The sequence below is a fragment of the Petaurus breviceps genome, unplaced genomic scaffold (genome assembly GCF_028583685.1).
Source record: "Petaurus breviceps papuanus isolate PSGF00001 unplaced genomic scaffold, PetGlider_PUasm1.0 90977, whole genome shotgun sequence".
NCBI lineage: Eukaryota > Metazoa > Chordata > Mammalia > Diprotodontia > Petauridae > Petaurus > Petaurus breviceps.
This window is the reverse complement of record NW_027187391.1, coordinates 47387263-47403263: the sequence shown is the minus strand read 5'-3', so window position 1 is coordinate 47403263 and position 16001 is coordinate 47387263.

Here is a 16001-nt window from a genome sequence, read left to right as displayed (position 1 = left end):
CCTAAAATTTTCATGATTCTTCCAGACACTTTGTACTCTCTTCCTCCCCGTTACCTTGTATTTCCTTGTCTCTTTGTAGGTTCATTTTCCCCTTAAAACTCCATTTCTTCCAGGAGAATGTAGGATCTTGGAAGACAGTTTTGTATTCTGAGAGCTTAGCATAAAGTCTTTTAAGTAGTAGGCACTTAAGAAATGTTTCTTGAAATTAATTAAATCAAGCCTAAGTATTGTCTGCCTTCTCTTTGAAATTGACTCTTAGATTCCAGCTAAAAGCACTTTGCCCCACTTTCAATGGCATAACATTTTATATAACTTACTCATATTTTATAAATTATGGTTAATATATAACATATTCCATATATTATATATTGTTGCTATATGTATATAGTATTACTATAACTGATTTTGATGTAATTCCTAAAATAATATCAGTCAGAGGGTCTGCTGATTTAGATTTGAGCTGTGAGAGAAAGTGAATGCTAGCAACAGCGGCCACTTAATAAGCACGTGTCTTATTTGAGATAGTTGTATTTGGTTTCCGATAATAGAAGAAAAACACAAGTGTACACACTAAATCATGTGGGCAAATGTATGTAATTCGATGCCAAGTGTAAAGTGAATGGCTAGAAAGTTGACTGATACCAGATACTTTATGGTAGTTTTTCTTTTTGAAGTACTTTTAGCTTTCTATGTTTAGATGCCACCCTACCCTACCCCTCTGCACTTCTATTTCCTCTGTCTTCTCCCTCTTCACTGACCTAACTATCCGTAAGGGTGGTGAGAATACCATAAAAAATAACACATCATTGTCAGGGCTCCTATACTAGTGACAGAGAAGTTACATGGAGTAATCCATTCTCAGCTGCATTTCCTATATTTTGCTGAAGTGGTTCTTGCTCTTTAACTAAGAACATACTAATTAATCAGTTAATAAGTATTTATGAAGCACTTACACAGTCTCTGCCTCCAAGGAGCTTGCAGTCTAATGGGGGAGGACAACATGTAAACATATACCAAAAAACCTATAGGCAGGATAAATAGGAAATAATTAACAGGAGGGACTGATCTGGAATTAAAAGGGATTGGGAAAGTGGGATCTTAGTTGACACTTAAAGGAAACAATGGAGGCAAATCAGAGGAGACAGAGCATTCCAGGAATGGGGGACAGTCAAAAAAAGTGCTGATGTCTTGTTCATGGAACAGCCAGGAGACCAATAACACTGATTGAAGAGTAAGTGTTGGGGAATAAGGTGTAAGAAGACTGGAAAGGTAGCAAGGGGGTAGGTTTTGAATGCCAGACAGAACATTTCACATTTGATCATGGAGGCAATAGGAAGCCTCTGTAGTGTGTGTTGGGAGTGGAGGGGGGAGGAGGTGCCATGATTGGACCTTCACTTTAGAAAAATCACTTTAGTTGGATAAGAATTCGGAGAGACTAGAGTCAGGTGGAACTACTAGCAAGCTGTTGCGATACAAATGAGCCAAAACTGTTGCACTAATAATGAGTCAATAGAATGGAAAAGATAGAAAACAAGTGACAGAGTAGGAATGAGAGGAGGCAATCTTTTGGAGGAGATGGGATGGAATGGGATTGCTTGAACAAGTAGAGGGGTTAGCCTTGATAAGGGGTAAAGCTACTTCATCATGTGAGACAGGAATAAAGGAGGAGAAGGTGGAAGAAGGCATCTGAGTGACAGATGAGAAAGAGTGAAAAGAGAGAGCTCACAATGAATAACCTCAATTTTTTATGTGAAATATTAGGCAAGATTCTCAGTTGAGAAAGGGGGGGGAGTAGAGTTGGGGGAAGGGGCAGTCATAGGAGTTTTTAAGAGGGATGAAACAGTTTAGAAAAGCTACTGTGGAGAGTAGTATAGTGAGTTGATGAGAGGAATATTAGGATTGCCTAGCAGGAGTGAGGACACACTTGAGGTTGTATAACATAAATTTATGGTGGATCCAGACAGAACAGTGCCATGATTTTCTCCACCTTTGTTCAGCTGCACATGTGTAGGAACAAAGATGACAAATGGTGGGAGAGATCCAAGGCTGAGTCTTGGCTGGGCATAATTGGAGTTATGATAAGGGGGCTAGGTATTCAAGAGAGGAGGATAGTGTAGAGTTAAATTGGTTCACCAAGGGGTCAAGATGGGGAGAAGAAGAGAGAGTGCTTAGTGCAAAGGAAATGGCCTTGGAGAGAAATGAAGGGTCAAGGAATTAGAGGTCATGGTACAGATGAAGAGTAAGGTTTCATGGAGAGAAGACAGAGGGAAAGGTGATCAGATAAGGATAATTTCAAATAATTATAATAATATAAATAAATATTATAATATTTATACATAATATAAATAAATATATTAAAATAAATAATATAAAATTAAATAAGTATAATAATCAGATAAGGAGATTTCAGATTTCTTGAACATAAAGGTGGTATATTTGTGGGTGATGGCAAGATCTAAGATATGACTATCTTTGTGTATGGCTGAGGTTGGGTAGAGGAGTAGCTCATGGAAAGTAAGTAGTTTGAGGAGTTCAGTGGTTAGGGAATTTGAAGTCCACTAGTATGAGATCAGGAGTTGAGTAGAAGAGAATAAATGTGAGCCAGGTAATTGAACTCATTAATGGAGGAAGAGTAGTTATCTGGGGATCTGTAGACAACAGCTACCAGGATTGTGATTGGGTGGTAGGTAAGGATGACATGAACCTCAAAGGAAGAGAGGTTGCTGAGTAATGGAGGAAGGGGAAGAACCTGGAAATGTAATGGGAAGCAAAGAGTATTCTAACTCCTCCACTTCAACCATTGAGTCAGTACTGCCAGAGTTAGCCAAAGAGGCTGTCATTAGGTGGAGACCAGATTTCAGTAAGAGGTAGTAGTAGAGGGAAAGAATATGGGAGGAAAAGATTTAAGACTAAGGGAAGTTTGCTGCTTATGGAACAGACATTGCAGAAGGCACAGTAGAAGGGCTGGGTGGAGTTGCTGAAATTTTGGAGTGGGCGGGTTGAGGGGGATGGGCATGAGTAATAGTGTGATAGGGGGTGTGGAATGGGGTTTGGATGATGATCTGCAGGAGTTCAGTACCACTGGGATATGAAGGGTATGAACAAATGTGAGAACGTTCATAGTTGGGTGGAAGGTGCCACTCCTCTACCCTCAAAGGACAAACATAAGAAAAGATGGGAGGGAGAGCTGAGGTCAAAGGGAATGTTCCTCTTCTTTTCATCAAAGATTCTACACATCCCACTTGGAAGATTGAGCTGACAGCAGGAGGGAGAAGTTTCATTATGCAGGCACAGATAGAGGTAGTTGCTTTTGGGCAGATGGAAGATGCCCAGCTTGGTCCTTAGCAGTCATTCCTCAGGGGACACACAAGCCCAGCAGGATATGGAAGACTCAAGGCGCTAACAACAGCATAACATAGAGGGGAAATGTATTGTTGGGGCAATGTTAATATTAAAGTGAATTAATATGACAAAGAAATATTTTTTTCTGCCTCAACTAGTAGATTGTGTCTCTAAGAGACACTGATTTAAAAGTCAGAAGCCCTGTCTTCTTCCCACTAATAACTGTTTAAACTAAATAATCTATCACTTCCTCAATTTCCTTGTTTTTTAAAATGGATCCAGGGGTGGCGAACCTGTAGCCTCAAGGCCATATGAGGACCTTTAGGTCCTCAAGTGTGTCCATTTGACTGAGTCCATGTTTTACAGAACAAATTTAAGGGGATTTATCTGATCATTCAGTCTAACCCTTTCCTTTTATAGAGGACTATATTGGGACCTAAAAGCATGCCCAATGAGGCACTGGCCTCAGAATCAGGAAGACTCATCTTCATGAGTTCAAATTTTCATTTAGATACTTACTGTGTGACCCAGTGTAAGTCACTTCACCCTGTTTGCCTCAGTTTCCTCATCTGTCAAATGAGCCAGAAAAGGAAATGGCAAACTAGTCCAGTATCTTTGTCAAGAAAACTCCCCAAAAAGGGGTCACAAAGAGTGAGCCATGAATGAAATAACTTAGCAAAAACAAAATACTAGGACCCAGGGACATGTCACATCTTATCAGACTCAGAGTTGAGATTCAAATCCAGGTGCACTGACAGAACGAGAGATTGTACCACACTTATGATAGAATCAGCAGGACTTGGCAAGAAGAAAGTTGAAACTTAGACTTTTAGAAATGATGGTGGTGGTGGTTTTAAAGTAGAAATCTAAAATGATTCCCACACGTTCTTGTCTTTATTATAAACAATGTAAACTGAATTTAATTTTATCATTTTCTTAAGAACTCAGGGTGACCATTATTGCTATAAATGTCTTCAAATACTGTATAATAGTGGGATTATTGAGGTGTATAATGGATGATGTCCCTTTTTTGAGTTACTATGTCTGTTTTCTATAGTCTTTCTGTCTATCTCCTCACTGTCAGGCTTCTTCTGTCAATGGGCTTGTCTCCACAACCAGCATCCCTTCCCCTCTTTTTTCTTCTTCTAACTCATTGTTTGCTATTTCTAATATCCTGTGGCTGGAAACTAGATAACCAAATCTGTTAGAAACATATCTAAACTAAGTGTCAATAAGTATTGAGGGAATGGCCTGAGCAGCTTTTCAGTGACTAAAGCCTTGCTATTGTCCTCTTTGTGATTATGACCCATACAAAGCAACACAAGTATTCTGGAAGCAAACTTCTTTTTTCTGATATTCATTTAAATTGTGTTGATTTTAGATAAACTCTGATCAGACTTCACTTCCCCTGGGCATTTTTCAATTTCCTTGATTGGGAAATGGAGGGGTTGAACTTTTCCCCATTATCGAGGACTAGGTTTATTCCTTATGTCTATTCATTTATCTCCTATAGACTTGACTGGAAGCTTTTTAAGGACAAGTACTACATACCTAATCTATAAGATACCATAAGATACATCTAAAACATGACCAAGCACCTTTAAAAAAAATTCTCAACTTAACAAATTCCAAATAAATTAGTTTTTCCATATAAATTATATAACAAGAAAGAATTGTACATGAAACCATGTAATCTTTTTTTTTTTTTTTTTGCTTTTCGGGGGGGCAGTTGGCGTTAAGTGACTTGCCCAAGGTCACATGGTTAGTAAGTGTTAAGTGTCTGAGGCCTGTTTTGAATTTAGGTCCTGCTGACTCCAGGGCCAGTGTTCTATTCAATGGGCCACCTAGGCGCCCCCGAAACTATGTAATCTTATGTAATCTTTACTATGTAGAACTTCCTTTACTTTTTAAGTAAATAATAAATTCAATATGTAACTTTCAAAGCTGAGCCACTTGTTTAGGATTATTTTGGATTTCCTTCTGTTGTCTTTTCATTTTGGGGGGACGAGAAATACCAGCAATAGCCCTTTTTATCTTCACACCCCCATTTGAAAAAAGGAAGGAAAACAAAATCCTTGTAACTACTATGTATAGTCAAAGAAAACAAATTCACACGTTGTCCTTGTCTAAAAATATATGTGTCACTCTGCACCTTGAGCCTATCACCTGCCTCTATCAGGGGGGTGGATAGAATGCTTCATCATTGGCCCCCCTGGAATTATAGCTGGTCTTTTCATTGATCAGACTTCTTAAGTCTTTCAAAGTTGCTTGTTTTTTCCATCATTGTTATTGTATAAATTGTTCTTACCAGACACCTCTGGATTTTCAAAGTAGGAAGTAAGAGAATCACACAGAGTTGGAACTGGAAGGGACCTTGGAGACACATCATGAAGTCCAACCCCCTCATTTGACAATAAAATCAGACTCAGAGAAATAGAAATGACCTGCCCAAGGTTACAGAGTGAGTGACTGAGCTCAAATTCAAACCCACAACCTCCTATTTCAAATCTAGCACACTTTCCAGTATAATTCATGGTAGTGTTGGGAAGTAATGAGTATTGCAATTGTTCTTGAAGTTGTATAAAGTGGTCTTAGGTCTAGCTCTAACCACTGTGCCTAGAGCTCTTGTTGGAAACCTCAGACTCTAACATCAGTCCCCTCTCCATCTCAGCCTGTGACATGGTATCCTATGTTTTAGAAAAGAAATATCACCTTCAGTAAGCTCCCTAACACTCCTTCTTCCTCTTCTCAAACCCTTTTTGTCTTCTTTCATCCTCTCTTGATATTCCCTTAGGGCCCTGTAGCTCTCTCTGTTTCTCCATGACTATCCCTTCCCCTTTTGCCCTTTTCTATCTTCTCTCTAGGTCTTGTTGATTATTCCCCAACCTTCTTATCTGCAATATCTCTCTCTCTCTTTATCTCCTTGGGTCAGTTACTTTCTATTTACAAATATGCTCAGATGTCCCCATCCAAAAAAAAAAAAAAAGTCAGCAACCTTTCCTTGACCAGCTAGCTACTTCCTTAAACTATCTCCAATTTTTCTTCTCTCCTCCCCTCCCCAGCTGAATTTTTAGAAATAATACCCTTCCTTCACTTCCTGTCCTGCCTTGCCACCCACTCATTCCTCAGAGATCTACAGTTCCAGAAGTATATTTCACATTAGTCCCTTGTACATACTCTGCATTCTGCCAGACTGGACTATTAGTTGGACTTCTTACTCAACACGAAGTCTCTGACTGTCCCACCTTTTCACAGACATCCCCCAGGCCTGGAATTTTTACCTTCCTCATCCCTGCCTAGCCAAATCCTTTTCTTTCTTTAAAGGCTCAGCTCCTATGGCAAGCCTTCACTGATACATCCAGCTGAAAACATCCTGTTCCTTCAATTTCCCTAGAGTTCTTTGTCTGAATCTCTTTTTTGCCCCAAAGATTCCAACTTGTATTTTATTTATTTGTATTCTTACTTAGGACTCCCCCTGTCCCAGCAGACTGTATTAAGTTCCTTATTAAATAAATGAATTTTAAAAAACCAGTTATTAAGTGCTTAATATGTGCCAAGTATTGTGTTATAAGGAAACTCCAGAGAGATAAATATAGAATCAAATGTCAAAGGAAGAACTTAATAAATAAATGCTTGTTGATTGATTGATTGATTCATTAAGGCTGAACTCGAACTTATTTTTCCAGCCTTAATTCACAGGGTTATCTATCACACACTCCTGTTCCTGCTCTCTTCCTGCCCTCTCCAGCTTACACAAACACTGATACACATGCATCTCCCTGCTAGACAGTAAAATTCTTAAGGGCTGCCCAGATTCCCCAGCTTCCGTCTGCCTATGTTACCTGGCTCTGAATACAATATGGTTCAACAGTTGTTTGTTGACTTGGAGTTAAATTAAATACCTTTGAGTTCTGCACCCTCCCAGCAGGGAGAGAATTAGTTCTTCTTCCTTCCTTCCCCCACCCTAACCAAGGGTAATAAAAGCATAGATATAAGACTTATCTATACTTTTGCCTATGCTTGAGAGTAATGAAAGAAAACATCTTATTTTAGTCTGTAATGTGTTGTCTATCAACATTTTTTTAAGATAGGAAAAAAAAGATTTATTTTTTCATGCTTGGAACACTTAGGCCACCCCAGATGTTGACATATGAAGGTTTTTTTTTGCCATTTGGCACCTTCCACAACTGCATGGATTTGTGTGGTTGAATGTGTTCATTTTCATGCTGTGTGTTTCAAATGTTTCACTGAACAAAATCATAGGGAAGTAGAAGTAATGGCTGGGCCTTAGCCTCAGGTGGGTTGGCAGGGCACATGAAGACTGCTCCTCCAAGGGAGGGCATGTAGGGGATGTTGGGCTTAGCCATGCTCATTATAGTCATATGTGACCCTCAGGACCACCCTGGGAAGCAGATGCAGTTATGGTCTTCATTTATAGATGGAGAAACAGGCACAAATAGAGAAGACAGGAGACTTGCCCAGGATCCTACAGCTAGCAAGTACCTGAGGCCTGATTTGAACCTTGCTCTTCCTGACCCTAAGCCCAGCACCCTGCCCACTGTGCTCCCCCACCATAAGGAGAAGGAGGGAGCACCCATCTCCTCCAATTGGAGAGCTCTGGTCAGGTGCTGATTGTAGATGAGGTACCAAAAGTGAAATCAGGATACACTCTGTGCGAGTGAATGGGGAGGAGAGAAAGAGACTAGGACCCCAGGAGGTCCCCAAAGTCTCAGGGTCAAAAGGCATTAATAGCCTAAAGAGCATTGGGACTTTGGAGACCCTCTGGTATATATAAATTTACATATAGATATATTTATATAGAAATATATAAATTGTACATAGCATATAAATATACATTTAGATAAATATATTGTATAAAAATAGTCTCATGGGGAAGGGGGACCTGGGAGGGCTTCACAGCCTGGATGTGACCCCTCTGGTAACACCCGAGCTCAACCCTTGAAAGATGCTGAGTGGCCCAGGGTCACCATGAAGACATGCAAGCCGAAGAGAATTTAAGTTTTCTGAGGAAGAGAAGATGGTGATCTTGGAAGAATTCAGTCTTCGGAAGAACATTCTCATCCCCAAGAGTGCTCACTATCATAACATGATGGGCTGGCAGCAATCTTGGGAGGACGTGATCTCACTGAACTCCTCTGTGCAGCACTCACCCAACAAGGGCCCCAAGAAGTGGAAGAGTATAATCATTGATGCCTACAAGGAGCTGGTCACCTCAAAGTGCTCCCTGCTTAGGCAGCGCCCCCAGGAGTGCCTCTTCTATGTGCATTGGGGAAGGCTTTCTGGACCTTGTCTCCACTTGGTGCTTCCTCTCCAGGAGAACCTCCTCCAACCCTCTATGGATGTGCTGGTACAATTTAAGGAGCTCTCTCTAACTGAAGATGCCTCTCAGTGTGGAGAAAAGTGGTTACTAGATCCCTGAAGGATTTGCTACCACACTGTGAGGCTGTGTCCCAGATGCACCCTGCCTCACCCAAGGGGGCAGAGTCACCAGAGGATACATCCAAGGACATGCCTCACTTCTGTATGATGCCAATACCAGCAAACCCTTACCCAGACGCAACTCTCAGACTTCAAAGCTTAAATGCCCCATCAGCCCTTTGTTAGACTGGCCCTATTTGGGAGTGAGCTCCAGCCCAGGCACATACAGCAGTGGGATGGACACTCTGAGTACAGAAGGAATCCACACAACATGGAAACAATGGTGAGCACCTTGAGCTCTCTGTCTGGTCATCCCTGGGCAGTGGATCCATCCCTGCCACCCACCAGCATTGGCCTCATTAAAGTCTAGTAAAACTAGAAACATGGTCCAGTTATTGCTTTGGTTAAAATATAGACTATATGGGGGTGGCTAGGTGGCGCAGTGAATACAGCACCGGGCCTGGAGTCAGTAGGACCTGGGTTCTGATCTGGCCTCAGACACTTAACACACACACACAAAAACTATCCATGTGACCTTGGGCAAGTCACTTAACCCCAATTGCCCTCCAAAAAGCAAAAAAAAAAAAAAAGTAGACTATACCCCAAAATGAGGTCCCTAGAATCTTGGGGATCTTTAAGGTTGTTATCTCTATGTTACAGATGAGAAAACTGAGTCTGTGCATTGCCTAAGATCAGATCTAAAAACTGTCAGAGTCTGGACTACAACTCAGGTTTTCTCCTTCTATGTTTCTTTTTTTTTTTTTTTTTGCTTTTTAAAGGGAAATTGGGGTTAAGTGATTTGCCCAGGGTCACATGGCTAGATTTTTTGTGTGTTAAGTGTCTGAGGCCTTATTTGAATTCGGGTCCTCCTGACTCCAAGGCTGGTGCTCTATTCACTGCGCCACCTAGCCGCCCCACATTCTATGTTTCTTGCTATTTCTGCTTCTCATCAAACTGTTTTGATCGAAGAGAAACATAGACTTAAACATGAAACAATCATTTCAAAAATTTATTAATAAATTTACAAGTTAGCCACCAGGAGATTTTTTTTTCAACAGCATTTTGAAAAATGGGTTGTAAGGGTGTGGAGGAGCTTAGCATTCACATTGATGGAAACAGTGTAGGCTGTCATGAAATTTTTTTGAGGACTTTAAAAAAATCTCATTTCTCATGTAGCTAGATACATTGTACTAAGTGGGGTGAGGGAGATATAAAAATAAATGAAATTTATTGGTAAATAAAGAAATTGGTATTGGTAAATATAGAAACTGAGGCAGCTAATTGATACAATAGATAGCCTGCAGTCAAGAAGGACTGGATTCAAATGTGATCCCAGACATGAACAGGCTGTGTTACCCTGGGCAAGTCACTTTGCTTCTGCCTGCCTCAGTTTCCTCAACTGTAAAATGAGGATAACAATAATGCCTACTTTTCAGGGTTGTTGTGAGGATCAATGAGATAATACTTATACTTAGCACAGTGACTGGCATTTACTAGATGCTCAACAAATATTTATTTCCTTCCCTTCCCACCTTTCCAAAAAAGAGAGTCCCTCACTCTAAGCCCCATACACTACAGAGGTCAAAAGTCTGGTCCTTCCCAAAATGTTTTTATTTTCTGAAACTTAAGTAGTATTTATAGAAAACCCTAATGTGAATCCAGGACAATACATCTCTTTTAGACAGTTTCTCTTAAGAGAGTAAAGCCTTTAGAACTGGAAGATACCTTACGGATCATGCGGTCAAACTCTTTCCTTTTACAAAGGAAATTGAGAGAGTGGTAAAATAACTTACCCAAGGTCACCCAGCTAGGTAGCAGGCGTGACATTCCAACCTGGATCCTTTGGTTCCAAAGTCAGTGCTCTGTCAACTGAATCACACTGCCAATTAAAGACTTGTTTTCCAGGTAAAATGACATTTTTATGCAGACTCAGTCGAATGGCAGCTACTTCAAGAAAAACTTCCTGGTTGATGCCTGACAAAGCTGTTGCTTTAAGATGCACAGCATAACTGGGATGACAATGACATGATGGTCTGAGTAATCTCTGCTTGGCACACCTATGCATTTTACTTTCCTAAGAAACCTATGTAAAAATCCATGCCTATAATGTTTAATTATCCAAGTTACAGTTGTAAAAAATGACAAGACCAAGATGTGGGCTAGATGATGGCATATTTAGGTAGATTCAGAGCTAGTTAAATAGCTAGGCTTAAAGAGAAATGATTCATGTTTTGAGGAAAGACAGGGTGGTATAATGGACAGAGTGCACCTGAAATCAAAAAAAGGATTTGTGTTAAAAACCCCACAGCAGACATTTACTAGTTGTGTGACTTTGGACAAAAATTTCATTTCTCTGGGTCTCAATTTCTTTTTTCCTTCCTCTCATACTTCCTTCCCCGACCCCCATAAAAAAAAAACTTTATGACAAATATACAGAGTCAAGCAAATTAAATTCTCGCATTAGCCATGTCCAAAACATATGTTGCAATCTGCACCCTGAGTCCATCATCTCTCTGTCAGGAGGTGGGTAGTAGTATGTTTCATCATGAGTCCTCTGAAATCATGATTGATCATTGTGGTGATCAGAGTTCTTAAGTCTTTCAAAGTTGTTTATTTTTACAATGCTGTTGTTGTATAAACTGTTGCCCTGGTTCCAATCTCTTCCCTCTGCATCATTTCATACTTGGTTTCCTGAAACTGTCCCCTTTATCATAATTCATCCCATTACATTTATAGGACACAATTTGTTCAGTCTTTCTCCAATTTATGGGCAAATCTTTAGTTTCTAGTTCCTTGCCCTCCCAAAAAGAGAGATTGGATATTTTTGCATATGTGGACCCTTTTCCTCTTTCTTTGATCTCTTTGGAGGATAGGATTACCTAATAAAGGTATTACCACATTAAAGTCTATACAAAATATAGTAACTTTGGGGGCTCAGTTTCAAATTGCTTTCATGAATGACTATACCAGTTCATAGCTCTATCAACAGTGCTTTAATATTTCTGTTTTCCCACAACCCCTCCAGCATATGTCCCTCAGGTTCTTCATCTATAAAATGAGGGGGTTGGACTCGATGATCTCTAGGGATTCTTTCACCTCTAAATATATGATTCTATATTGTCAGCCTGGAAGGTGGCTTCTAGTGGAGTCCTCCAGGGATCTGACCTTGAACCTGTGCTGTTTAAACTATCAAAGTGATTTGAATAAAGGTGTGTATGACACAAAACTAGGAAACATAGTTAATACATTGAATGACAGAGTCAGGATCCAAAAAGATTGCTACAGGCTAAAATGCTAGAACCAATGTAAGAAGATGAAATTTAATGGGGATAAATATCAAGTTTTATTGCTTGGGTTTCCAGAAAGCATCCTTATACGTACAAGGTGGGGAGACCTGGCTAGATTTCAGTTTGTCAGAAAAAGATCTTGGTATTTTAGTGAACTGAAAGCTTGAAAGCTCAATACATATCAGTAGTGTGATCAGACCACCAATAATGTTCATGTTCTCTTCTCATATGTGGAGAACAGCATAGTACCCAGGACTAAGGAGGTGATCGTTCCTCTGTAGTCTGCCCTGATCAGACCACATTTGGCATATTGTGCTTAGCTCTGTAAATCATAATGAAGAATAATTACAAGCTGGAGAATATTCAGAAAAGGATGAGTAGATTGGTGAAGGACCTTGAGATGCCACATGAAACTCAACTGGAGGAACTAGGAAGACTGAACCCCTACAGAAGAGAAGATGTAGGGGAAATATGATAGTATTTAGTAGGAGATGGTCAATGTGAGTGGGTGTTTAGTAGATAGTGGATATTAGAGATAGAAGACCTGTTCTGTCTTGCCTCTCTGAGGCAGACATAGGAGCAAATAGAAGAGAAACAAATTTGGACTAGAGAGAAGGAAAAATTTCCTCTAAGATGGCCATTCAAAAGTAGAATGGATGTCTTCAGGAAGCAGGGGATTCCCCTTGGTAGACACCTTCAAGGAAAGTCTGGATGACCACTTCTTGGATAGGGAGTAGAAGATACAGTCTTATTCAGACAAATATAGTAGAAGGAGTAGGTTCAGGCATAAGTGTTCAAGTAGGAAGGTTTTGAGTTCCCTTCCAACTGTGGTATTCTGTGACTCTCTGATCTTCATTTTGCCAAAAGTGTGCTTTTCTGGGCATTTGCAATTGGTACTTTTTTTTTCTTCTGTCAATAAAATACTTAAATATAGTCAGGAAGACCTGAGTTCAAATCCAGCCTCAGACACTTACTAGCTGCATGACCTCCCCCCTCCCCCCAGCAAGTCACTTAACCATTGTTTGCCTTAATTTAGAGAAGGAAATGGCAAACTACTCCAATATACTTGCCAAGAAAACCCCATGGACAGTTTGGTCCACAGAATAATAAAGAGTTAGACACAATTGAACAACGGCCACTCAGAGTAGAGAGTGTAGAACGATGGAAATATCATTGGATTTAGATTAGAAGACAAGTTCAAATCCTTGCTGTTCTATTTACTATGAGACTTTGGGCAAGTCACATAATCTCTCTGGGACTCAGTTTCTTCATCTATATGATGAGGGGTTGGACTCAGTTAGCTTAGTGGACCCTTCCACCTTTGAACCTGTGACCTTATGATTCCTCTTGAGTTCTTTTAAATATTATTGATAATTTTTTTATATCACCTTAATTCCACAATATATTCCTTCATCTGTTCCACCCAGAAAGCAACAATTCAGCAAAATTAACCATCACATCAACTGAGATCAACAGTTTTGGATTTTTTTTTTTTTTTGGTATTAGACATTGTTCCTTGTCTCTACAAAGAAAGGAGGGGGATACATTCTCTTATCTTCCCTTTGGAACCAAGCTTTGACCCTGGACTCATATACATTCAATTAGCCATTTTGACTAGCATGCTAATGTTTTTCCATTGTGAGGTCATTTAGATTAGTGTGGGTATTAAGCTTAAACAAATAGGTAAGTACAACTTCCTAAAGGAGGTTGTAAAATAGAAACCATAAATTAATCAGATTATGGAGGGAAAATATGAAGAGGACCCTTATTTTATATACCTTGAGAAGTTTTTACTCAATTGTTAATATAACCCAGCAACAGATCAAGGGATATTTCTATGATGGCATAATTTGTTTTGTCAGATAATATCAAGATTAGTAACTTCTCTGAAAGGAGTAAAGTCTTCTTTGAAAATATCAGTTTTGGGGGCAGCTAGGTGGTGTAGTGAATAGAGCACCAGCCCTGGAGTCAGGAGGACCTGAGTTCAAATCTGGCCTCAGACACTTAACACTTACTAGCCACATGACCTTGGGCAAGTCACTTAACCCCAATTGCCTTGCCTTCCCCCCTCCAAAAAAAGAAAGAATATGGCAGTTTTTTGCTGGGTATGGTGGGGCACACCTATGTCCTTGCTACTGGGGTTATTGGATAGTAGATACTACATTGAGTTTGTGACTTCTGAGCTGTAGTGGTAGGCTAAGTCCACTAGGTCCCTCACTAATATGGTGAAGGGGGGAAGGCCACCAGGCTGCCTAACAAGGGCCGGAGCCCACCAAAATGGGACAGGTCAAAGCTTCAGGCCCATGAGTAGCTGATGCCCTTCTAGACTAACTAAGAAAAGGAGACCCAGTCTAAGAGAAACAAAGTAAATAAAAGAAAAGATATGGCATTTTAAATATAAACAAAAATCAGATTTGTGTGTTTGATTTTCAAGAGTGAGAAAGTAAATATTTCTGGTTTTGTTTTTATCTGATATGGTAGAAGCAAAAGGAGGGGTATAAATTTCCTGCCTTGTTGATGATAAATGTAATCCAGTAATGTCTGTTGGTTGGCATTTTGATTTTTCTAGCACCAGATGGGGATGCAAAAATAACCATTGGCCCTTGAAAATAATGCTATTTACTTTTTCTACCATTTAAAAAACATTTGTCCATTTGAAGCTATTATGGTGGTAGAGGGGAAGGAAAAGAGCTAGAATGAATGCAGATCAAGAAAATCACAGATGAAAAGAAATAAACAGAAAAACTACTTCCCCCCTCCCCATTTGTGGGAAAACAAGGAACAGGGAAACCACAAACAGGAAATACTACTGAGCCTAAAGGAATTGCAGCAGTGAATTTCAAGCAATGGGACTAAGGATGTACAGAGAAGTCCTGTTTTCATAGAAGACCTGTTAGTGCTTAAACATCATCCACTGAAGCTCTCATCTTTTTCTCCCCCTCCTTGCTTACACCCACTCCACACCCCTCTCCAGAGTCAACCTCCATCACCCACCATATTTAAAACAACAACAACAAGGGACTTTGTAGGAGTTATTCATTCTCATTAAACTGATTTACTGGAGCACCTGGTTCTGTTCAGCCTCAGTATATTCCTACTTTGTTTTAAATTCTAGAAGTGCTGGGGGAGGGGACAGGGCATTAATCGCTGCACTTGTGCAAAACGGAGTGCCAACTGATTTATTGCACAGGTTATAAAGGAAAAGGATTCCGTGTGCTTCATTCTCTTGGCAAGCCCATCCTGCACAATGTCCTCAGAAACCCCTAGAGTCCTGTTTTGTCAAAAGAAAGGGGGAAAAGCTCCACCAAAGATGTGCTCTTCTTCTTTTGAGCATTAATTAAGACTGTAAATCATTGGCCACATGAAACAACTGTATACGACAGACAGACTTCGGATAGTCTCGGAGCTCTGCTCGGGAGATCAGCCTGAGTACCTAGACCAAAGCTCTTATGGGAGGGCAGACTTCAAAGGGAGATTTTGGCTCAAAGCAGAGGTCTGCTGGAGCACTGCTACATGGATACAGTTATAAAATGCCCGGTTCTCTATGTAAATTAGTGAGAGGAGGGAGGATGAAAGTTGGAAGAGTGTATGTATGGGAAATCTGGTTTTTTTCTTTCATTTTAAAGGTACCATATAAACATTATGCAGCAATATCTAGTCTTTCATCCTAAAGTAGTGGTGAGTTGGTTTTCATTTTGTTAATACTTTCTAAGTATTAGAAACATCCTGTCTTTCTGAGAAAAATCATCTCATGCAATCTGCATTGAGAGGCAATGGGGGAGACATTGATAGAGTTGGCCTTAGGGTCTGAAAGACCTGGGTTTGAGTCAGGCCTCTGAACAATACTGACTGTGGAACCCTGGACACAACCTCAGTGTCCTACAAAACTCTCTAAGAATATAAGAAGTTAAAGATCTTTGGTTAAAGGAATTT